Below are 26,184 nucleotides of genomic sequence, written 5' to 3' on the forward strand. Positions count from 1 at the left end.
TTACTGGCCTTTCTTGGTGGTTTCTTGGGCAGCTCGCCATTGAGGTGTATTAATTCTGATTAGGTTTATCGAGGTAGGTTGATGAGAGCTGGAGACTGGAAAAAAGTGCATACGGAGTGAACTCTTGAGGGCACATTGTGTGACATAGGAGCCTGAGGCAGGTGTGTGTGAGGGGGATTAGGTCTGTGTTCATGCAGGATGGTGTGACTGTAAGAGGAAAACTGGAGGCCAGACTCTATGAGAATCTATGGGGGTTTGTACATTAACATTATTAATCTACTGTACAAACGCTCATTCTATACCCCAACAAATTCAACCATGAAACTCGAACTATAAACTCTCACTTCATACCATTACTAACCCAATCTGAACGCTCACTTAACTATAATATTGATTTAACCTTTTTAACATGTAAAGTGAGTGTTCAAGTTGGATTAGTAGTGGTATGGGGAAGATTGTTTCATGCTTGAATTTGTATTGCTATAGAGTAAGTTTTTGTATCTTGAATTGGTATTTGCACTGATTGTAAGCTATACTTTTGTTAGAGTTCTTTGACTCTTAATAAAAAAGTATGTTTTAAACATGTTATTTCAGTGGTTTTGTTTTGAGAGTATTGCATATAATATATGTGTTTATGTTGTATAAGTGTATGTCATATAAGTCTATGGCACATGAGTGTATCAGCATATGAGCATATGGTGTCTGAGTTCATGCCGTATTTGTATGCCATATAAATGTATTGCAAATGGTTGAATTCTGTAGGAGTGCATGGCATATTAGTTCATGGTGTATAACTTATTTGCATGCAGTGTATGAGTGCATGGCGTGTGTTGTGTTAATGAATGGCGTATGTGTTTATGTTGCAGGTGATTAAATGTTTTTCTTTTCATTTTTATTTCAGTGTTTTGTTGTGGGGAGTATAGAGTGAGTGTATTTCATATACATGCATGTCATATAAGTGCATGGTAAATCTATTAGTGTATGAACATAAGTTCAATATTTATGTCTTATGAATGTATTGTGTGTGGATTTATCGCGTATGAGTGTATGTCGTGTAAGTGTATGGGGCATTACATAATTGTAAAAGGTGTATGTGTGTATGGTGTAAGTAATGTTTGTTTGTGCTTTATGTATGGCATATGAGTAATGACACATGAGTGCATGGTGTATGAGTGTATGGCATATGAGTGCATGATATGTGAGTGGCACATGATTGTTTGGTATGTGAGCATTTAGCAGATATGTGTCTGGTATATGAGTGTCGAGGCTAGGGCGGGCTCCCCCTTGTCAACACCGTCCTAGGGGTCAAAGCAAGTGTGACCTCACTATCAGAGACTCCACCTTTCGGGACAAGGATGCTGATTCCATTATGGTCTCCAAATGATGCATTATATGGATTTATGCAATATACCAAACTGTTATCAAACTCATGAAGATGGCGTGAAGGTTTACTATGAGTGACAAGAAATTGAAGATATCCCTTTAAATTCAACTCACCTATGGACTGCGACAAGGAGGCTGAAAAGGGATCTCAGACAAATAAGTGAGAGAGGAGACGCTGATAGCAGAGAGAGGGCCAAGAACTGGCTGAGAGCGAAATTCTGAGCGACACAGGGAAAGCTCCCTGCGCGTATCAGAGTAGAAGGAGGTGCGGCTCTGAAAGAACACAGAGCTGACATATGACAGAGAAGCTCCAGCACAGAACCAAAAATGCTGAAAAACCAATGTACGAGAGTGGAAGAAAGCCAAACAAGTAGGAGGAGAAAGAGTGGCAGTGGCGTGACCACGGAGTCAGAGTGATGGGCAGTCTGCACCAAGGCCATCCAGGATTGTAAACAGCTCCCAGTACAAGTCACAATCCCTGTGACATTCCAAAGACAAGAACGGCACATCAAGGAAGCAGACCCTGTGGAGAGTAAGCCACAGAGTGGCAATGAGAAGGGCCCGCAAGTACCGCCGACATTGCCCCAGAAGTCAGAAGGTAAAACAGGAAAGGGAAAAACCTGCAAGCGAAGCACCACTCATTTTAAGTTAAGCACAACTTTTCCCAGTACCAGTGCTACTCCTCTACTGTTTATTTTGTAAGTCGTACTGTTCCTATACTTTTATTTTTAAAAAATAAACTGTTACGGAATGGTTTTGTTTTAAAATAAAAGAGTAGGAAGAAGTTGAAACTTGCCCTGACCATTCCCTTTAAATGCAGGTGTGTTTTTTTGGTGGTTCGGATTGCATGTGAGAGGGGGCGTGACAATGGGGTTTGTGGGATTTGTGGGGGTGCAGGGGCAGGTCAGCAGGGAATAAAGTCTCACTATTTCTTTTTGTACACTTCAACTAGTACCCAGCACTAATGGGAAAACTATTGAAAATAATCCAGTGAAACAGAACTGTTTGAATGAGAGAAGAAGAAATATGAAAACCATAGAGTGTGAAATAAATACAATTAGAGGCTTATCACTTTAGGTCAAAAGAAAGGCCCACTCATATCTCAATGAAATAAAGAGAGCACAGAAAAGAGAAACATCTGGGGAGAACAAAGATGTGAAGCCAGGAAGCTCAACCCCATACATGGACCTGCATGCTAGAAATGGGGGAACTGTAATTGGAACTTGACCTATCATAAAAGAGAGGAGAAGAGTGTAACAAAGACCAGGAGCCCTACAATAGGGCAAAAATGTACCTAAATAGCCGTACAAGGAAAAATAAGGACCACAGAAGTTCCAGTGCTCTAAAGTAACTGCAAAACATGATGCAGTGGACGACAAGAGTCTATTTGCATATGGCCTACTGAATGGAGTAAAAGAAGTGAGAAGAAACTTGCCACAAAGCACCACCAACAGGAAAAGGGAGTCATTCTCCTGACCTTGGATTGTTATAGTGGTAGGGTCAGATAGCTTAGATTTGGACAGAAGACAAATTTGTTTTGGATATTCAATATTTCCCCAATATTTTTATAAATAACTAATAAAAATGATGCACTTTAGAGCACAATTTTTAGAAAAATTGTGTAAAAAAACAAAACAGTTGGCAAATGGTAACTCATGATAGATAGATGCATATCAACAACAGTGCACAAGAGCATTACTCCCACACAGTTTCATGATGCCTTTTCCCACAATATGTGCTAGTATAAAACATTTGCACAATGGCTGTGCCCATACATTTTATGCTGACTGCACCAGTATTCCCTAATATTCCCATATAAGAACATACTCATGTTTGCTGTGCGCATAACTCAAGTAATACAAACATAAGAAAATGTGTCCATGTTTGTTCTGGCAGTCTCCCCACTTAAAAGCATACTCCAGCTGGATTTACCATTAAAAATGCAAGTCTAAATATGAAAACATGCCCAAACTGGCTGCACTGAAATGCCAGTTGAGCTACATATTAACACATCATGATTGCTTTATCAAAGTTTCCCAATACAAAACGTCATACCGCAATAGGAAATGTATAGACTGGTTGCATAAACATGCCAGTCTTGCTTCATAATAATACTTATCATGCTTGTTTTACTAAAGATGCCCTATACACAGTGTCATACCACAATAAGAAATTGCTAGACTGGCTGCATTGAATGCCAATCTAGCTTCATAATAACATGTGTTCTCGTTTTATCAACAATGCCCAACAATGCCCAATACAAAATGTCATGCCGCAGTAAGAATAATACCACTGATCATGCTTGCTTTGTCAACGATGCACCAGGCAAAATGACATGCCTCATTAAGAAATGGCTAGACTGATTGCATACAAAATGCAATTCTTGCTTTGTAATAACACTTATCATGCGTGTTTTAACAAAGATACCCAATACAAAATGTCATACTACAATAAGAAATGGCTTGAATGGCTGCATTGAAATGCCAGGCTAGCTACATATTAACACGTACCATGCTTGCTTAATCAAGGATACCCAAAATAAAATGTCACGCCACAGAAAGAATAATACCACTGATCATGTTTGCTTTATCAAAGCTACCTAATATAAAATACCATACTACGGTAAGAAATGGCTATACTGGCTGCATTAATATGCTAGTCTAGCTATGTATTAACACTTCTCATGCTTGTTTTATCAACTATGCCCAGTAATTAAATGACAAGTCTGCCTCCTGGGCCCCATAGCGCCAAACACACGCACACTATCAAAATGGTTTTGTGTGTTTCCAAGGTGCTGGGGCACCAGGTGGGCAGAAATGGTATTTTTTACTGGACATTTAACATTGATATACAGTAGAAAAATTCCATGCCTGTACCCTAGGCCCAAAAGTACCAATCAATGTGATTATCTATATATGTGAGGTGCTGGTGTCCACAGGGGCAGGCATGGAATTTTTGACTAGACATCTATGATGGATGTCCAGTAAAAAAATGCAATCCCTGGACAATGGGCACCACAGCACCTGTCACACGCACACAAGTGATTATGTGTGTATGCAAGGCACTGGGGCGGGGACCGGTGGGCAGGTATGTCATTGTTTACTGGACGTCGACAATAGATGTTCATTAAAAAATACCATCCCTGTCCCCTGAGCCCCACAGTGCCTCAGAAGGAGATCCTACTTTGGGTGGGGGAAGTGGGATTGTGCAACAAAGGCATTTTTAAAATGCCTTTGTTGTACAAACCTCCTCCCCCCACATGCCAAAATCAGCTCTAGAGACCAGCACAAACACACACAATGTGTGTGTGTGTGTGTGTGTGTGATTGTGTGTGTGTGTGTGTGTGTGTGTGCTGGTACACACACACACACACACACACACAAGCACCCATCATCATGCACTCATAACACAAGCATACACGCATCCATGGACATATTTAAATAATAGATAAATGCACGTACAAACACACACATATAGATAACATACACGCAGCAATCACTCTCTCATCCACACCAGCATCCATCATCATACATTCACCTAACAATACAAGCATGCACGCATGCATACACATAATTAAAATGAACAAAATACATGAACATAAACAAGCTTATCTTCTGCTGTGGGTCCTGAAGTTTCCTTTCCAGCGCTGCAACCCCTGCTAGCATGGACAGGAATCAGGACGCTTCCTAGTTCCTGCACGTGTGTGCAGGGGCCTGAGTGTGAGTGAGCAGACACCCTACTTCAGCCTGCCTGTCTGTGTGTGCAAAGACACACAGGAGCACCCCCTTGCACATACAGACATGCAGTTCCCCAGCTAGCCTATCCAATGAGCCATGCAAGGCTGAGGAAGCAAAATGCCCAGATCCTTGCATGTCTCATTGAGTTCTGATCCTCTAAAGTATGTTGTGTGACTATGTGGTGTGTAAATGTATGTCATGTGAGTGTGTGGTGCAGTAGTGTGTGGAGTATGTGTGCTTGGCATACAATCAAGTGACCTAAGAGTGTTTGCAAGGAGCTTGGCATACAATCAAGTGACCTAAGAGTGTTTGCAAGGAGCATGGCACAAGTGTGTATCATAGAAAGAGTGGCCTGTGAGTGCATGGCATAAGAGCATGTGGCATATTAATGTATGACCTGAGTGTGTGTGAGACGTCAGAGCATGACATTTTCACGCATGTGCCAAATCAATGGATTCTTATGGTATCTGCTTTGCATTTGCACCTGCTAATGAGTAGCTGTTTTCCAAAGGAATTAATTAGTAAACGCTACTGAAAAACATAATTTGCAGGTAGTGTTTACTTTTTTACATAATAAAGGTGAAACGAAGCCTAGCGATTTTTTTTTTCTTTCCAATTAGACTACTTTCCTAGAAGCAAGGTATGCTGCAGCTGTATTCAAAATATTTCTGGAGATCCCATGAATGTAATTTGTGCTGATACAGATAAACGTTCACCACGTCCAGACTGAGGGACCACAGCCTGGAAATAGACACCTAAGGTTAATGGAGAACGCTGTTTTTGGGTAATTTACGCTGATGATCTTTTACTATTAAATAAGACCCCTATAGGCCTACAGAGACTCCTGAACTGTTTCGAAGAATATGTTGTTGAGAATAGCCTGTTGGACAATGCAAATACATCATGTGTTTTGTGTTACAAGGGAAGAAAACATAAATCTGTGTACTTTAAATGGGCAGTGTACTCGCGTCTGTATTGTCTGTCGCACCCCTGGTGAAATAGTTTGGGATTTGGACTCAGCAGGTCATTGGAGCACAACAACCTTAAGAAGCCCCTGTGGGCCAAAGGTAGAGAGTATGCAGCAAAAATGTACTACACAAGGAAACATATGTTAATTTTACCCCGCACCTTTAGTGTAGTTCTTTACATCTAAAGTGGTTCCTGCACTATTATAAGGCCTTGAAATAACAAATATGTATGAGAAATTGGAGTTGTGTAAGGTGGAGGGTATCATGTGGAGGAAGGCACTATCTCTACCAAATTGTGTGGCCACAATTACGTTACATTTTGAATTGGACTTAAACTCACTGGTAGCTCGGGTAAAATTAAAGACTGAAATCTATTTGTAAGCAACCCAAATACACTATATGCATTAATGGGAGGGCACCGTGAGTATTTCCATGGGGCAGGGGCATTTTGCTCCTCCAAAGAGAATTGTTTATGTATTCTGGAAATATATGAGGTGGCTCTTGGGGATGTGCTGACTAACCCGGAGCAGGTTAAAAAGAAAGTTATGGATCAACATTGGACAGGCACCTGTGATGAGAGGAGTATGTTTAAGTCTTATAAAGAAATTAGTGTGAAGTAACAAAAAAAAAGGGATCCGTTATAAATGATCTGATGTCCTGATAGAGGATTTAGAGAGAGTTTTATGAGAGTTCGATTTCATCTGATCCTTACTAGTGATGTCTTATTTACTTGGGGCCAAGGGGAAATTGCAATATGTCATTTTTGGGGGGAAACATACCGAAACTTTAAGACATCTAATGATTTTGTGTCCAGTATTGCAGGAAACTAGGAAGGAATGTTTTACTTGTTTTGTGTAAAATAGTGCGTCCATAAATGGCAAACCATTTTGGGGACATATGTTGCAAGGTAGGCCGACCTCCTTACTAATTTGAGTCATACAGTTTTTAAAGCAAGTGAATGTTATCGTGTAAATGGTTCTATGCTGATTTGGATTTATGAAAAATGGAATTGCAGGACAAATGTGTATATGGAGAATATGTTAGCATTCAAATGCGTTGAATGTTATACACACTTGGAAATGTGACTTCTGTATTTGGAGGATTTTATGTTTTGATTTTATATGCTCATAATGTATATGTATGGTCTTTACGTTGAATAAGGTTTATGAGAAACCAGTGTAAAATAAAAGAAAAACAAAAAGAAATAGACACTAGCCGACACACATCAAAGTAGAGTTTCAGAGAGGATAGGACCTGCAAATTGTGTGAGAAGTAGTAATTGAGAGTATTATTATTTGTTTCTTGAGCATTAATTGTGCTTCAACAAGAGCCACTGTGCAGATATCATTTAAAAAACCATTAAAATATGAGGGCATAGCAGTTAATACATTAAACCAGTTGCGGATGAGGATGCAGCTGGAAACAATAACTAGGGCAGCACTAGACATATTTATTTTAGTTATGTATTTTTGTATTTATAGTAGAGCACAAAGCCCATGGGCATCTAGCCGCTAGTTACAGGAGTTGAGGCAAGTCAAGCAGGGTAGACAGGTTAGCAGAACAGACACACTTTCATTGTTTTTTATCTGAACGAGCGGTAGGATGGGTCAGATCGCACGGGGAGAGGTACATTGTTCCAGTGGGTGGATGCACAGGCTGGGAATTTGGAGCCGCCCGCTTTATTCCGGCGAGCCCTAGGTAGGGTGAGGAGATGGCTGTTTGATGAATGAGCGACTGCGAGGTAATTGTCAGAAGAAAGGAAGGGTTTGCACTCTTGGATGAGCTTGGTGGCATAGGCTGAGGTAGAGGGAATGTGGTTGACCTGCCGTGACATGTTGAAATGGCACCAATATAGACCCCCAAAGTTTTGACAGCTGATGCTACAGGGATGGAATGGCCTGCAATAGTGAAGGATATGAATGCAGTGTCCAGTTTGGCAAGACGAGCCGGAGTACCAACCAGGAGGAGGAGGTTTTTTCAACAGTGAGACAGAGGAAGTGGACAGCTTCCAGGCTTGGATTCTTTGATTAATTGCATTGACTATGAGGGTATCCTGGTCGTGGTCACCAGAGAAGGAGAAAAGAATTTGTGTATGTCTGCATAGTTTGTATAAGAAATGCCAAGTGAAACAAAGTGGTTGAATACTGGTTTAGTATAGATTTTGTAATGAGTGGGGAAGGCACAGGAACATTGTGGGATGCCACAGAAGGTAGGAGTGGGGGGTGCAGCCGTTTTGCCAGTGAGGGCTCTAGAGGATCTGTCTGCAAGGAAGGACAATATCCCCTTAGCAGCTTCAGCAGAAAAGTGAGCTAAATTGATGAGGTGATGGCAAAGAGTCTGGTGGTCAACGAGGTCAAAGGCGGCTGAGAGGTCGAGGAGCAAGAGGAGGGAGATTTTGCCTGCATCATTGGAGTCGTTGAGTCATTTTTTTAGGTCAAGGAGGGCTGTTTCAGTTCTGTGTCTTGGGAGGAAGCCAGATTGATGAGAGCTGAGAATGTGGTGGGTTTCCAGGTGGTTTTGGATTTGGAAATAGGCCACTCTATCAAACATTTTCAACAGGATGGGGACAGTGGTTATAGGTCAGTAGTTGGTGGTGATTGCTGGGTCCAGCAAAGCCTTTTTAAGGAGTGGGTGATCCATGATCCTTTGAGTGAAGAGGGTAAGTGGCAAGATGCAAAGGAAGAGTACCAACTTGGAGGAGCTTGTTTTTTTTCACCAGTCAAACAGAGGAAGCGGGTGGCCAGCCTTGGATTCTTTTGATTAATGGCATTGACTTTGAGGGTGTCCTGGTTGTCACTAGAGAGGGAAAAAAGAATAGAGGATCTGTCTGCAAGGAAGGGGGAGACCCATTTAGCAGCTTCAGCAGAAAGGTGAGCTGAGGTGATGGCAAAGGGTCTAGTGGTCAATGAGGTCAAAGGTGGCTGATTTTGACTGCATCATTAGAGTTGTCAACTTGTTTTTTAGGTCAAGGAGGGCTGTTTCAGTTCTGTGTCTTGGGTGGAAGCCAGATAGATGAGAACTGAGAATGTGGTGGGTTTCCAGCTCGTTTTGGATTTCCAGATAGGCCACTCTATCAATGATTTTCAATAGTAAGGGGACAGTGGCTATTGGCCGGTAGTTGGCGGTGATGGCTTGGTCCAACAAAGCTTTTTTTAGAAGGTGGAAACCCATGAAATATGTGTGGAGAGGGTATATGGCAAAATTGCAATGGAAAAGTTCACAATGGCAGTGATGAGCGGTAGCAAAGGGTGAGCACATTCCTTTACTAGGGAGGTTGAGCAGATATCACCTTTGCACCTGGATGGTTTAACGACTTTTATTATGGCAGCAAGGTCAGAGACAGTGATCTGATGGAAGTTGAAGGGCAGATTATGGGCAGGTAGGTCTGGTGAGGGGGCCGGTAACACGTGTGGGGCAAGGGGGTCTTGGTTTTGTTTTCTGTTTGTTGTTTTGTGATTTTTCCAAAAGGGCATTTTGTACATTGTCTCACCTATACAATGGTGGATGGGGGAGTGATGGGAGATTCTAATTCACAGAGAATTGCAACTATCTATCGGAAGCTGGATGATGCAGTGGCAATCCTTTTGTTGTAGGTGGCAGCTGTAGTGGTATGGATGGCATGTCTGTAGGTTCGGGAAATGTCAGAAAAGGTCTCTTTGTTTTTTGATGTGGGGACTTTTTGCAGCACAGCTTTTGCTGTCTGTTTTTTTGGGTGTGGATCACTCAGAGGTCTTTGGTAAACCAGGAGCAGTCATGCATAGAGTTCTTAGCTTTGCAGTCTTTGAGTAGGGCCAGGGTGTTCACAGTGTTAGTAACCAGGGAGTGGAAGCGGTTTACAAGGGATTTGGTGTCCTGGAGTGGGGGTGGTGAGTGGTTGAATAAGGGGAGGAGTTTGGCACTGGTGAGGTGTGTATGCTACAAGCTGCTGCAGGGGCTAGAGGGGTGATGATTTTGGGGTGCTTGTTTGAACCGGGGATCATGAAGGAGATGATCTTGTGCTCCGAACAATGACAGGATTGTTTGGATGCAATGGAGATATTGCAAGTATGATCCATGAGTCAGTCCAAGGTGTGACCATTTGAGTGGGTGGGATTCAGGATATGATGGGTGCAGTCTAGTGCAGCAGTGAGTTTTCTAGAGCAGGGCATTGGGGGGAGTGAGGTCATTGAATCCGATGTTAAGATCACTTAGGATGAGGAGGTGCGTTTGAGGTTTGATAATATGCGCTGGATGAGCTCAGTTTCAAATGTTGCAAAATGACCCAGAGGTCACTAGATCAGGGGGGCAGTGATGGTGGAATTAGATGAGCAGCACAACCTGTCTGAAATAGTTCCACAATGTGAGAGACAAGTGGAGTCTAGGGCATGTAGCGGGACGGTGTCCCATTAGATAAGGGTGACACCACCACCTTTTCTGTTGGATCAGTCGTTGCACAGTATGTCATAGCCAGGGGGGATTGCAATGGGTAGAGAAGGGCAAGACGTGGGAGTGAGGCAGTTTATGTGACAGCCAGTATATCAATCTTATTAGTGTTGATAAGGCCCAGGATGTCTGAGGTGTGAGCTACCATTGATATAGTACTAATTAGAGCAGAATGGAGTGGGGCGGAAGAGGGGGGACAGGGGACATTAGTCATAAGGGGGTGTTAGTTGGCAAAGGCCACTTTGATTGGGCAGACGTTAGCAGGTGTAGTGTGGTAGTTTAGGAAGTGGTTGCATCTAGATGCTGCAGGCGGGAAGGCAGCTCGTATGGATATCAAGGTCTGAGTACATATGCAAGGTAGTGACGTTGTTCAGCATCTAAATGTGGTGCTGTATTTGGTGTGAGGTGGACAGGTGGGGTGGCAGAGGCAGACATTGTGTTAGTGCTGAGCCTTGTGTGTACCTTGTTACTTGTCTGAGCCAGTGCATGTGTTGCAAGGGGATCTATTTGAGCAGCCCACGTGTGGGATGTAGGGCTAGTTGAGCCAGCATCATAGTGAATATGGCAGGAAGGAGAACAGGGTTCAAACTAAGTGGTGGGGGAGAGGAGGGCGCTACTGGAGAGGACTTGCTGAGGCTGATGAGCAATCCTTGTAGGAGCCACGAGACGGGCCCACATAACGCAAGATTTAGCTAATGGTAAATGTAAGAGGAGGGCGGTGTCCCTGGTGATCGGTGTCAGTAAGCCTGCCGTAGCAGGTGGTGTGGATGCAGAGGTAGGCAGGGAACGGAAGGGCGGCAGGAAGGTTGTGGAAGGTGGCAGAGTTATACATGGGGTGCAGGTCAGATTGAAGATACAATGGGGCCGGGCACTATGCGATGCAGCCAATGGGCTAGCAGGAGGCTTTTGCAAGGGCTTACCTGAGTGACACAGGTCAGGCAGTATTTGTGCTGTGATGATCCCACAGGCAGGTCTGCAACTTCAGGAAGGTGATGTTAGCCAGCTCCGCCTGCCAGCTTGCAGGCAGGGGCTGGGATGAATCGGGAGTCATCATATCACAAAGCTCCATGCCCGGAGCAATGATGAAGTGAAAGGAGGCTGGTGGAAGGTCTTCCTCAGCAGCGGCCATCTTAATGGGGCAGCCAAGGGGCTCTGTGACGATCTCGGACTGGGTGTGCTGCTGATCTCAAGCTGGTTAGAGAGACTGGCAGAGACAATCATATTAGTCCTTGAACGTTGGTCGTTGATGTTGGCCGGCACCACCTGTCGGCTTGCTGGCACCAACGGCCGGGATGAATCAGGAGGCATACAATCACACAGCTCCATGCCCAGAGCAATGAGGAAGCAAAAGGAGGATGGTATGATATGATATGATATGGCATATATAACACGCCTAAACACAAGTATTTCAAGGCACAACCAGACAAGGGAGGGTAAACAGAGGGAAGACAGACAGCGATCCCACTAGGCCAGATGACATTGAGATTGTGTAAGTGCAGGGGGGAGGAGAAAAGTGCAAAGGGAAAGGGGAGGGAGCAGTGCAGTACATGGGATAACAGTAAAGTGCATAAAGACAATAAATAAAAGTGTGGCCAGGTGGTGGCAAGAGCAAGGGTAAGAGCAGACATCTAGGGTAAAGTGCTGGTACGGGCTGAATGGAGACAGAAACTGTCCCCAAGTGCAAGGGTTGTCAGGGGGCAGTGCTGGTGTGCAACTTGCGGGAAGGGGACCTGGGCCCGAGATGAGAGAGTAGCCAGGTAACCCGTGCAGTTTCAGGTTCAGGTTCAGTTGGAAGGTCTTCCTTAGTGGCAGTCATCCTAATGTGTTCACACGAACACAGAGCAGCCAAGGGGCTCTGTGATGCACCCGGACATGGTGTGCTGCTGCTTTCACACTGGTTTGAGAGACTAGCACAGACAATCATATTAAGCCTTTCATATTGGCATACTATGTATGCATACATCTTCAGAATTTGCAGATGTATGCAGATATGCAGTCCGGTGGTGTCAAAGGGGTGGGGGGCATTGGGAGCTGAGGTGATGGCAATTTAAGACTGTGGAGCTCTGTCTTCAGGGAAATGTGGTTCTTAAGGGTGATAATAAGGTCAGTTGCTGTTGGAATAAACGTAATGGCTGGTACATAGGTGTTAGGCAGAATTATATGCAGTACCCTTTGGGAACACCACACACAATTAAGACTATAAGTGACAGTACATATTCACCTTTGGTACAAGCCTGTACTACACAGTAAAAGTGGTAGTGATGGCTGAGCAGCCATACTTATCTCAAGAGCAAGTGAGCAGTATCAAATAGTTGCACACAGGACAGCAATTACTATGATTTAAACAAACACTGACTCAAAGTTTCTCAGTAAAAGAATATACATTTATTTACACATCAGTTGTATACACCACACCACTCCCAATAGATTCTGGACAAGTTTAAACTCAAAATGAAGTAAGAGCAAAATGGCACTCCAGCAATTTAAAAAGGGAGTGAAAAATAAAGTTAGGCAGAAATTGCACAGCACCAACAGATAAGTAAGCAGGGCAATCTAGAAAGAGGAACTACCATGATGGAATCAAATCAAATAGGCTTAGGGCCAAAGTCAATAGGATAAAAGTCTTTTGCTCAAGATCACACAGTTCAGGGTAGTTTGCTGTTAAGTCTTTGCCAAGAGTTCCGGAAGAAGTTGGTCGGCAGAAAAGTTAGTTTAAAGAGTGGAGAAGGACAAGCCTTTCGGATTGGCGAAAGGTTTCACACACCTTCACCGCAGCTGAACGAAACGAATAACCGGATTTGCACAGTACCTTTAAGTGGAGAAAAAGCTGTAGCTGAGGCGGACGTTCCTGGCAGTTCCTGCAGGCTCACGGTTCCTGAAGCAACTGTTGGACTGACATGAAGTAGGAAGACTGGAGGGTCCTGCACTGCCCAGGGAAGACACCAGCAACAGAGCAAAGAAACAAATAAAAGGTGCGCTCCTTAAAACCCAAGCAGGGTGCGACCTTCCTGGCTATCCGGCCCACTGTAGCTCTGTACAGCGAATTCGACCAGAGGAGGGAGTCCTGGCTTGCAGTTTGGGTGCACTGGTTGGTCCCACCAGCTCAGGGGAAGAAGATTCCGGGACGATCTTCTCTGTCGTTGGAGTTTGAGGATTCGGACCTGCAGCAGGGCTTCACCGGGCAGTTCAGTCGTGGTAGGGGTCCTCTTCCATCAGCTCCTCATTGGTTCTTTTGTTCCATTGGCGACACCGCCTTTCCAGACCTAGAGACCTGCTTTTTATGCGGCTTTCCCCCATTCAAACAGCCTGGCTGTCAATGACACAGCAGGATGGCTGTCCTGGCCGACAGTCACCTAGCCAATCAAACAGAAGTGCGACTTGGGTTACAAAGGGAACACATGGCAGAGGTCCTAAAAACCCTCCCTCACATCCTGCCTACCCAGACTTTTGTGTAGAAGCCCGCAAAGAGACTGTGAACAAAGGAACCAAACCTGGTTTGGCGCGCAGAGAAAAACACGAGAAAGACATTTTCCAAAAGAAATGGTGAATAAACCCAGCCAGAACCGTATAGAAACTTATATGGTCTAGAGGGTTTAAGTTCAAGGCCACCAAGATAGCTTAAAACAATACCAAGGTTATTTAAGATAACTGCGGTAGGAAAAATAGGGTAACCACCAGCCAAGTCTTGATGAAAAGGGAACGAAACCATGCTCCAAGCGAAACAGACAAAAAGGGATAAGTATTAACCCTTTACAGTAGTCCATGTAAGATGGTCTGTACTGGGTCTGTGGATTTTAAAAAAACGAATAAAGTCAATGGCAACTTTACATTTTCTGGGACAGTGTAGTCAGTCCCAGAAAATGGAGTCTGAGTTGGGAAGTCTAAAAGACAACCCAGTGTCACTGCACTGAAGGTGCTGTGTAACACACCATAAACAGATGGTGCCTGTGTAGTAGGTGAGGATACACAGTCTATGAACACAAAAATGTTAAACACACAGAGCAAAACACGTGTGAGAGTGGTTAAAAAAGGGCTCACACTTTACCAGGTGAAAAAAAAAATCCTAGAAATCCAGACCAGAGAAATTGCTGAGCTGAGGGACTCAGTAGCTAAGGGAAATGAGCCATTCTTGAGAATTCTCCCTAACAATAGGGAGTTTCAGTGATGAGGAGGCAGTTGGCGAAGGAGCACAAGCAACAGAGAGCAGAGAATAGAAGAGAGAAAGGCTAGGTTGAGGAGTCTTGAATACATGTGGTGATTGTGGGAATATGAAAGACAGCTAACGCCAGGTGGGATCCTAGCTCATGAATGAATTTAAACACAAGAAGAAGGACTTTTAATTGGGACAATTCTAGACGAGTAGACACTGCTGCATTAAGGGACAGTGCAGAGACTTATCAAGGGTATGGTTATCCCATTTCAATATAATGTTTAGTGGATTAAAGGAGCAGAGAAGTGGGTGGTTACATGGGGTAACTGGGGCAGTACTATTGCCAGCTGCTGACCTGTGTGGTGAGGAGTGCTTTGATCTAATAAATAATACAAGTTGAAATGGGATGGATTTTACAAATGTTCAGAGGGCTGGCGCGGCAACCGTAGCATTGATTGTGCTGAGGTTTCAAGTTGTTGGTGTGTCTGGCCAGAGACTACAGAAGGACACCAGGAGGAAAAACAGTCTTTTTTTCCAGACTTCACCAACCAAGACGATTTGAACTACTTGTTTGCTGTGTGGCATTCCTCCAAACTTGTCGTCTGATTCTAACAACACTCTCGCTGGAAGTAAGGCTAGAATACATGATTAGCTAATAAGGTTATTCAGATATTCATTTACTCCCAGCAGTTACATCTTCCCACCCTTGAGAGCCACAGAAAGCTTCAGAGATATTAAAATCACTAAGGTTGACATAAGCTGCTATCCCTTTTCCAGCACGTCATCTAAAGTCCAGAAAAACACTGCCCAACAGGAGTTGCCTTTGGGCCAGGAACCATGCACCAGGAGTCAGTAGGGGCCTGGTCTGTGTGGTAAGAGGATGGAAATTAAGCGAAGTGCTGTTCAAGTCCAGAAGCCTACTCCACCAAAGAATAATCCAGATGAACAGCAGAGAAGTCTTTATCATATGCTAGACAGAGCCCACTACAGTCTGTCTGGAGAAACAGAAGCAACTTGAACAGCTTGAACAGTTAAGATGCAGTTGGGGTATCTTAGCAAGTTTCCACCAAGATAATAGTGACTGATTAAAAGGGAGAACACAGAGACGACCAACTGTAGTGATAGTAGGAAAGGGGGTATGTGATGGAATAACTGTTTGCGAGTGCGCTTTGGCCGTTCGACTTATGGTGTGGCGAGATGAGTCTCCAGCACTGGGAGGTTGTACCCTGAACCTCCTGTGGTAAGTATGTAATGATTGTTAGTGCCGGTTAATCACACCGAGCCTATAAGTAGTGTTTGCTAATTCTTGACATATATCACAGTAATCCTCTGTACAATGCACAAGTTTGAAAAGTCAAAGATTTTCAGTTGAATGATCGCACTATGTATTATTTGCAACATTTCAGTTTGACAATCCTAATTTAGTCCCAGCCTGAATAACTCTGTGAATTACTTTTAGGTTGAAAATCTGTGCAAACACCAATTTCCAAAATCCCACTTTAACAATTTCATTTGAATACCAGTTTGACCAACCCAATAAACTTCCAGTTCGGCTAACATAGTGAATTCCTAGTTTGACAGGCACAGAATAATTCCACATTGCAGGAGGAGGGATCATCCTTTAAAAACTCACAGAAAGCGTGGGGCACACGCGGTGCGAAATAAGCATGTCTGGCGTCCTACTTACATGCTGTTAACTCTGCTGGAGTGGTGTGGTTTGGAACAAGGACTCTGTCTACTATCTTTACTGCCTGCAGGAGGAGGGGTCAACCATTAAAAACTCACTGAAAGTGCAGCGCGTGCGTGGTGTGAGGTCAATGTGGCTGGTGTCTTTCTTACCTGCTGTTACCCAGGGTAGTTTCCCCATTTGCCAGGGTACAAAAGAAAGGGTGACTGAGGCTAATTTAGAATGCACCGTGCAACCCAGTAGTGGCTATGTGGGGAATGAGGACTATGAGGAAACGGGGTCTTGTCTGTCACATAATAATAATAAATGCAGGGGTGCAAGCAAAATAGACCCCTTGCGCTTGCTTCACACTATATCACTGTAGACAGTATTTTGGTGGTATTTCTGGGTAATCTTGGTGGAATAGTGCTGAGCATAAATATAGGGAACTGCCTGGTGATTGGTTTGATACTGGCATCACTGATGGTAAGCCATGACTGGGCATAGTACACTCTAGAACATACATTCATGTCTCTGCAGTATTTTATTTACAATCCCACATTATGCCCTTTTGCCGATACCTCAGAAAACATATCCATTTAAAAAAAATACTGTTATTTAAAGCATAGCTCGTAAAAATGATCCCAATCACAGTGACTACATTTTCTTGTATTTTACCACATGTGATAAAGTGAATTATCACCTGTGGTAGAATGAGTTTATCATTTGTTTTTACCTCAGTCTGAATACTAATACAAGGAACCAGAACACATAATAAGAAACCTGAAAATAATTTGCCTTTCACTTTTTGTTTGTTATCAGAAGTTAGAAGTATGCAAAGTATGAAAACAAAATGTGCAATGCACAATGTTCACATGACATTTGAAATCTGTGATTAAAAGGTGAAAATGAAACATTCAAAGCACATCTCATTTGCAGTTACTTTTCCTGTGATGAATGAGCCTTGCCATAGTAGGCTTCAAAATGCTCTTCATTGTGATAAATGCCATGGATCCTGCTAAAAACGGACATTGAATTTAACACTAGCCTTGGCAGAGCATAAGCCTTTTTTATCTTTAGCTTGTTTCAAGAACAGGGGAAACACATCAACAAACACTTTCTATGAATAAGAATGCAAACACACCCTTCTATGCTACAACTGTTTGTAAAATATTCTGGTAAAAACAAAACATTCATTCAAACTCACTCTTCAATTAACTGGAACTCACCCAAGAATGCACTTAGCTCAAACTTTTTTCCCTGAAATGCAAAACTGAAACCGCACACATAGACAGCTATTCAGAGATCATTGCCTTAAAATTCCCTTCATCTGCCTTTATCTTCTCTCTGCAGCATGCAAAATTATCTGACCCAGCTCATCTGCCTGCCAACAAATGAAATGCCTCCACTCACGGAGGGGCAGTGTGTGTAAACTCTCTGGCTAAGACCTCCCATGATGAATATCTGGCCTACATGAAATGTAATGAAATACCACTCCAAACATACTATCAGGTGTCAGAACCATCTTCCTTTGTCAATCAGCCACCCTCCAGAAATGCCCAGAGCATGTGACTATCTTGCCATCTCTGCACAGAGATTCAAGCAGGCAGTGGATGCAGATTGTTACATTTCTCCATGCTATTTTCCTGTCCTGAATCTTTTATACAATAAGCTCACTTTGAGGGAAACAGACTTTATATTCCCCAGCTCGCATTCCTCACTGCAAAGCAACTTTTATTCTGCATGTTTAATTCTACACATTTTATTCCCTTTTAAAATAAGCCAGCTTGTCATCAATATTTTACATCACAGGGCTACGAACCGAGTTGCCTTTGACATTAGTGTGGCAATATATATTAGTTATTTGGATATGTTAGTGAGTAAATACATTGTTAGATTATATTTCATTGCAACTCAGTACATATCGAACTGTGGTGTAGTGTTCAAATGAAAACACCAGCTTTTATGATAGTGAATTCAACACCCCATTTACCTTAGATATAATGTATGTTTGAAATGCACCCACAATACTGACTCACACCAAATTGAGTTCAGTGCCTCACACTCTTGAGTCTCAAACCTGTGTTGACAAGTGGGGACAGTTTTCATCTATGTTGAAATGCGGAGCCTTAGTTAAAATGTTGAGCCTTAGTTAAAATTCAGAGCCTCCTATGCCCACTGCATGAAAGGCCCTGCAAATATTTGATACCACAGACTTTGATTTTATTGAGCCCTTTAAGAAAACAAATGTTGTCATTAGGGTACACTGTAGTGACACTCATGTCCCAGTTAAAATTAGAGGATATGTTTACAAAATGGGCCAATCTAGGACTTGACATAAATGAGGCAGCAGTGATTAGAGGTGTTTGTGTCCCTATAACAAATTCTGATAAATTACAAACATAAGAAAGGCGGATAGCCAACTGGTTACAAAGGAAGCAACAATTATAGATGTTGAGGTGGCTATTGGGGTGTATGCCGGTATAGGAGACCCTGAGACACTGGCTCTGGGCAATGGAAAGCCTTGAAGTTGTAAAATACAGAGCTGGAACACTAGGGGGCATTCACATTTATTCTCACCTAAGGGTTCAACAAGATGTGTTATGGATAGTGACGTGTTTGCAATACAAGAAAGTTGCCTAACATACACAAAACCATTGCAACGGATATTAGGTCCACCAAATAATATCAAAAAAAGGGATAATGGGCTGCCCCTATGGTGGTCTACTAGTGGGTGTCAGTAACAGTATGATGTCATCAAAAATAGATACTAAGCTAGGTGAGGGGTATGTCCTTGCTATCAAAATACATAGCGAGGCAGCAGAAGGTCGTAGATTGCTTATTAGCAATGCATATCACCCTCCTGGTGGTGTTAAAATTGATATCATTTTTGAATGCATATCTGATGTGTTGAGTTGTTGGTTCACTACTAGGGCTTATTCAGACAATATATTGTTGGTAGGGGAATTGATTGCGAGATGTGGGTGCAAAAGGCTATGTCCAGAGTTACCACTTGACACATAATGATGTCCCATTTGTCTGTGTAAAGTTTTTAATTCCTGTTTCATTCTCCTGAACACCACCTCTTACTTGCTCCCCCATGCAAACGTTAGTCGCAGCTGTCAACGGAGGTGTATTTAGTTGTGTCCTGAGGCTCCTCATACACCTTAGGCGATGTTTGCACTGCTCCTGGGCTATAGGGTTGACTGATTGGGTACCTTTCAATGTACTTGTATATCATGGGAGCACTAGGAATCTGTCCGAAATTGGTATGTGTGATCATGGTATCTTCGGTTCTTCTCAGACTCCGTTGTCTTGAGGGAGGGGAGCAGAGTTAGGATTTGACCACCCCTCTTCATCACTACCTGTGCCATCCACTCTTCGCACTGCACCTCCACCTCATGGGAATCTGTCCTGGAAGACCTGGAAAAACAATCGGCCACAGGATTGCAACTACCCAGACCTTGAAAAACAATCTGCCACAGGATTGCAACTACCCAGAACAAATTTCACCACAAAGTTAAATCCCTGCAATGCAGACAACCATCTTGCTATCCTTGGTTTTGCTAAACTAGAGCCCCTTGTGGAAAATAAAGGCGCTAATGGCTTATGATCACTTTTTATTACACAAGGAATACCCACATGTTTCGAAGAAATTCGGAGCCAATAGCATGCCAGGCTCTCATGCTCGATAGTGGAATATCTAGACTCCATCGACGTCAATGCACATGATGCAAATGCTAACAGCACCTCCACCACTTTTCTGCATTGATTAAGTCCTGCACCCAAACTGCAAGCAAATGCGTCCACAGTAACGCTTGTTTCTGCCAAGGGAACAAACCAGTGCAATGTGGGTGCATTAGCCACTTCCTGTTTCATTCTCCTGAACACCTCCTCTTACTTACTTCCCCATGCAAACTTTGCCCTCTCCTTACAACAGATCTCTCAATACTACTCACTTTGCTGAAATGTTTTCCACAGATTTTGCATAAAATTCCATCAAATCCAGGAATTTCCTCATCTCATCCCCGTTTGACAGTGATCTGATCTCCAAAATGGCATCTACCATTTTGAGCGAGTTTCCAAACCTTTGCCAGATACTCTTTGACCCCAAAACGACATCTGGTGTACTTTAAATTGCCTTTTTTCTTTACAGACAACCCAGCCATCTCAAGTCTTCTCAGCACTTCATCCACCCTTGCATCATGTTCCAACCCAAATTTGCTCCCACTAGAATATCATCCTATAAGCATTTTTACCCCAGGAACATCCCGTACAAAATCTTGCATGATCTTCTGGAATACATCAGACGCTAACGCCAGACCAAAAGGCAATCTTTTAAACTGATATGCCCCCATGGTTGTGATAAAAGCTGTCAGCGCTCGGGACATGTGATGTAGATCCACCAGGTGGAAGGCCGACGACAGGTTGAGCGTGGAGTACCCTTCTACATCCGCCATATTTGTTAACATCTCATTCACTATGTGACAGGGGTGTTTGTTGAACAAGATATTGCGATTCAAATCCCTTAAATCAACACATACACTGGTCCATCCATCCGGATGCTGAGTCATAACAACGTGAGATAGCAAGTAATCACACTCAATGGGTTTAATGACCCATGCTCACACAAACCTGGCAACTCTGTCCTAACCTTTTCTCTCACCCCAACAGACGATTTCTCACCTTATGCATGCACAGCATAGCATTCTCCACCAACTAAATTCTGTGACAATATCAGTGTAATCTACCAATCCCTTTGCGGTACACATTTCTGAAATTCCTCCCCACCTCATCCCTTAACCTTTCAGACGTGTCTTTGCCGACCATCCTCACTTGAAATTCTTTCCCAGGATGTAATACCAAACCAAGTTTTCCCTGGTGCTTTCAACTCAGCAGGCAATCACCTTTAGACGCTACGTACACATTTGCAAGAATGTTGTTGCTACCATATGCAACATTTCACCAAACAAATCCCCGGATATCAATTTTACCCTATCATACGCCTTTGGCTGACTGTCAGACGTGTGCAAAGTGTGGCTTTTGTCACTGCAGATTTCACTATCCTTCTTCTTGGATATAATGGTGTAAGGTGACCCCAAATCTGCCAATGCTTTAATAGCACACTCAGCCACCACAATGTTCACCTTGTGAGGAGTGCATTCCCCCTCTGCCTCTTCAACCACTTCATTCACAATGTGGACGATCTTGTTGGACTACTTTGGTTTCTCCTCCACCACGCACTTAACACTTGTCTCAACCTGTGACACACTGTTGTTAGCTTTACACAATCTGGCGTAATGCCCCATTCTTCCACACTTCCTGCACTTCACTCTCATGGCAGGTTACTCCTTGGGATTAAGTGCATGCTTCTCGAACCCACATCTCAGGCAATACTCCTTACCCATTGCTTGTTGGCGAGCTTTACTACTTCCCCCTGACCTATTGTACCTTTTTACTGCACACACTTTTGACACTTCCCCGACCTTCTCCTTATCACTTCCTCTGTCTTTCCCCACTTGCATGCTCTCCTTTGCAGTTTTTGCATTCACTTCCTTCAAGCACCTGCTTGTTAACTGCATCTCCTTAGCTATACTTAATGCCTCCTGTAAAGGAGGTTGCTTCACCAGCCACAACCATTCCTGACTCTCCGGATTGAAGGTATGCATCATCAGTAAATCCTGGAGGTACTCATCCTCCCTCCCCATAAATGTACATGATGCCAACATCCCTCTCAGATCAGTCACAAATGAATAACCAATCCCTTACTCACTAGAAAAGAATTAATACTTTGCCAACACAACCTTTACTTGTTTGCTATACTGAGCCTCCAGCTTCCTCATTACTTTACCATATAAACCATCACCATCCCTGCTCCCGCCATCTTCACCATCAACCACTTGTACATCTGAAAAAAATGTTATCACCCTCACTGCCTCTGCCCCCACACAACACATGCAGGTTGAAAACTTCTTTTCATCAAAGAATCTCTCAAAACCTGATGCCATGAAATAGAAATTAAAAAGATATTTCCAGTCCTCCCACGGGACTGGCGGCTCAAAAGCTTGAGAGGAGGGTTTAAATTCTGCATGGCAATGCCTGATAGTCTAAACAAACATAGCAAGTGACCAATGCACACAAATGTGGAAGGAAGCAATACCTCTCCCCACCCAGAGCAACTACCTATTCTCCAACAACCTCCACCACCTCTGGTGATGTTCTTGCAGGAGCGACCTCCCACATCACAGTAATGTCCCAATGATGATGAAATTCACCTTGCCAACATGAAAGATAGATAAAAAAAAAAAAAAAAACACATATATATGTTCCTCAGTACAACCCTAGCTGTCCCTGTCAGGCCACTTGCCCGCTGCTACCGAAAGTGTCTTGGGCAGGACACATTTTCACTGCAAGCACAGCAGTGAGCTACGAGGAAAGACTGTCAGAAATGCAGCTTGCAGTATGGAGCCTGACATTGTTATGGCACAGCGATTAATAACGTAGAAACAGTCTGCACCGTCTTGCCTGACCAAAATATGGTGCACTAATCATCAGGGTGCCACCTGACTTGAAGGTGGTGCATCGCCTTCCAGACACACACAATGTCGGCTATGGCAGTCTGACTATGGGATGTCTTAAGAGATGCACACCCCCACAGACATAGCCACAGCCGGTCGGGAGGCAAATATGCGTGATGTTCAGTCCAGGCACTTCCTCACACGAAGTGCCACACACCAGCTGCTCAGCTCTGCCACCAGGGTAATATAACAGCAAGCTCATATCCCACCTCAGAGAGCCCACCACTGCCCGAGCAGCTTGGTGCTCTACGCTATCAGTGCAGATAAGCTGTTGATGACACTTGCTCAGACACAGGCTCCGGTACCTGAATCCAGATGTCCCTGTCTCCCAAGCCCCAGAACGAGCTCTGATGCCGTCAGGCCTCAGACCATAGTGGTCTCTTCCTGCAAACCCCACAACTGTTCCTCAATGCAACTGCCCATCTAACATGTAAGCTTGCACGAGCAGAATCCCAGCAGTGCTGGCACTAGCCCTGACCCGGTCTCCAATGCCTGCGGCTGCCCGCCCCTCTTCTGAGCTCACCTCTTGAGCCCAGACACAGACTCCGAGCTGCCCACACCAGCTGGCCACCTTGTCACCACATAGCTGGTCCCCGACATGGCTTCGCTCCACCATAGCTTCACCACAGCCTGGTCACAGCTGGGCCTGCCATCAAAAAGGTCACCATGGATTGGCCATACCATATGCCGGGACATGACAGAAGGCCCGTGGGCCCCGGAGAAGATGACAGCCACACCTGGAATGCCCAACCAAGAGAGACGGAACTCTCTATTCTGCTGTTAAGGTCTTGATGCCTTTCCTCTCATCACCACTGATGTTGTGAAGGACCAGACACGTACAAAGAGCTAGGTATAAATTCACAAGTTTATTAAGCCACAAGACTCCAACGCTGGTCTATCCACGTGGATGTTGATGACAGAAGAGTCCATTAACGGCCACACAGGACCAACTGTGAAAAAGCCATGGTGCACGCATTGGCCTTCGAGAATGGGACGTGGGCTGCCATTGCGTGCACAGCATACGAAATACCATACTCCTGCTGCTTCAAGGCCCTGTCACTGTGGTAAGTTGTCAGGGAAAAGCTGTCTGTGAAAACATTTGCGTTTCTTATCGGGGCAATAGGAGCCCACTAGTGTAATATTAACCCAGTAGTGCTCCATGTATTTTCTAAAAGACAACAGAAGCGACACAGTGTTGCTATGGCACCCAAACAGTGTGAGCTCCCTCTACTACCAGAGCTATTGAAATAAAGCAGTGTAGACTTCTTCCAGAAGAACATTGTGAGTGCCAGTGGACCCCAGAAGTGCTCTGTCAATCATATGTAGTTAAAGTAGTGAGAGTCTGCTCCAGCAGTCCCCTGTAAAAACTACACAACCCTTGCATTGTGAGATTCCATCTGACGTGCACTATCAGTGCATTAGAACTGTCCCAGTGTGAGCATCCCCCTTCAGGTTCCACAGATTATATCAGTGTGAGATCCTCAAGCAGCATCCTTGCAATGTTACAGAACTTCAGCAGTGCACATTTCTGCCAAAAGAACATTACTAGTCATAAATTACCCCAGCAGTGCCTTATGATATGATATGATATATTATGATATGGCCTTTGTAATGCGCCTGTTCACAAGTGTTTCTAGGCATGACAAGACAAGGAGGGGGAAACATAGAGAGGACAAAACAACGATTTTACAAGGGCCTATGTCATTCAGATTGCGCAAGTGCAGGGAAGTGGAAAGGGAGGAGTGCTGAGGGGAGGGGGGAATGCAGGTAACTCAAAAGTGCAGCCAGCATGTGGCTCAGTGCAGGTAACTCAAAAAGTGCAGCCACCGGGTGGCTCATAAATGCAGAGAGAAGGGACTGTAGGGTTGCAGATACAGACCCCAACTGCTAGGGGAGCCTGGTGGCAGCGCGAAGTATAATTGGACATGCAAGAGCCGGGCCCAAGTTCAGAGGGAAGCCAGGTGACCAGTTTTTGGAGCAGTCGGGAGATCAGCTTCAACTGTTTTCTCAATGCCCCTGCTCATAAATGCCCCTGCTCATAAATCCCATGAAATAACATTGGACTATGACAGGGGTCTGCAATCCCTGGTCCTCCAGATGTTTTGGACTACATATCTCATGACGTTTTACCAATCACTAAGCTGGCTAGGTCTGATGGGTATAGTAATCTAACCCATCTATAGAGCCAAAGGTTGCAGACTACTGAACTATGAGTTAACGATCAGAAATGTAAATACAGTGAGTCAGGGAAAGAATAATTGAAGGAATGACAACAGAACAGGAAAAGACACGTTCAAACAAGAACAGAATGTAACATGTGCCTTCAATATCTATTGTATAATATAATATTAAATGTGTTATTCTACTAACACAGAAGATATGGTGATAAGATTGTTACAAGCTTGTCTGGCTGTATTAGCTGCTAAGGGCCCGCCAACATGGTCACTAGGCACAGCTCAGAGCAGTTACAGGCTGGTAAAACACATCACATTGGGCATTATCATCATTATTTATTTAGTTAATTTATTGTATTGCTTTTTTATAATGCGCCTAATAGCGTATTTGAGTTTGGTTTCTAAACGCAGATCCGGGATTCGAGTTCTTGCTTCTAAGACCAGCACGTTGCCCCTGTGTTAATCTCCTCAGTGCCCAGGTGTAAACACCCAGGGTTCTAAGTGGCACTTCACAAAGAAAAGAAACACAATTAAGATAGCTGCCATGATAATGGCACAATGAGTATTGGTGCCTCTCTTCTATTTTTACCGTGGCAATCGATGAGGATCGGCTCACTGGCAACATCCTGAGCAGCCCCTATCAAAGGCCAGGGAAAGGACTAGAGGTGATGTGCCCACAAACAGCCACCAATTCTGCACCATGTACTGTACCAGTTCTGGCAGGAACTGCCATGACAACAAGTATTGGCTCTGAAGCTTTTGGCAGTGGCAGGGCTGACTGCTGGCAGCTCCAGTGGCTCCCGCGAGGACATGCCCTTAGGGAGTAGGCGGGTGTGCATTAAGCAGTACCTTCTCCTTCACTCTTTCAGAGTTTTATTCTGCAGTTTTAATGACTTTGGATGACATGGCATTGATAATTTCCTGGCATTCTGAACAATTAAGATTCTGCCGAGATTACTGAAAAGATTTTAATTTGAGGATGTAGTTCATATTCTAATTAACAGCACTGCGGTGTCTCCTTGTATCCGACAATCTTTTAAATAGATGGTCACGAAACATTCTCCAATTGTTCTACAAACATCACTGATGAAGTATGGATCCATTCC

The sequence above is a fragment of the Ambystoma mexicanum genome, chromosome 2p (assembly GCF_040938575.1).
Source record: "Ambystoma mexicanum isolate Mex_15411 chromosome 2p, UKY_AmexF1_1, whole genome shotgun sequence".
NCBI lineage: Eukaryota > Metazoa > Chordata > Amphibia > Caudata > Ambystomatidae > Ambystoma > Ambystoma mexicanum.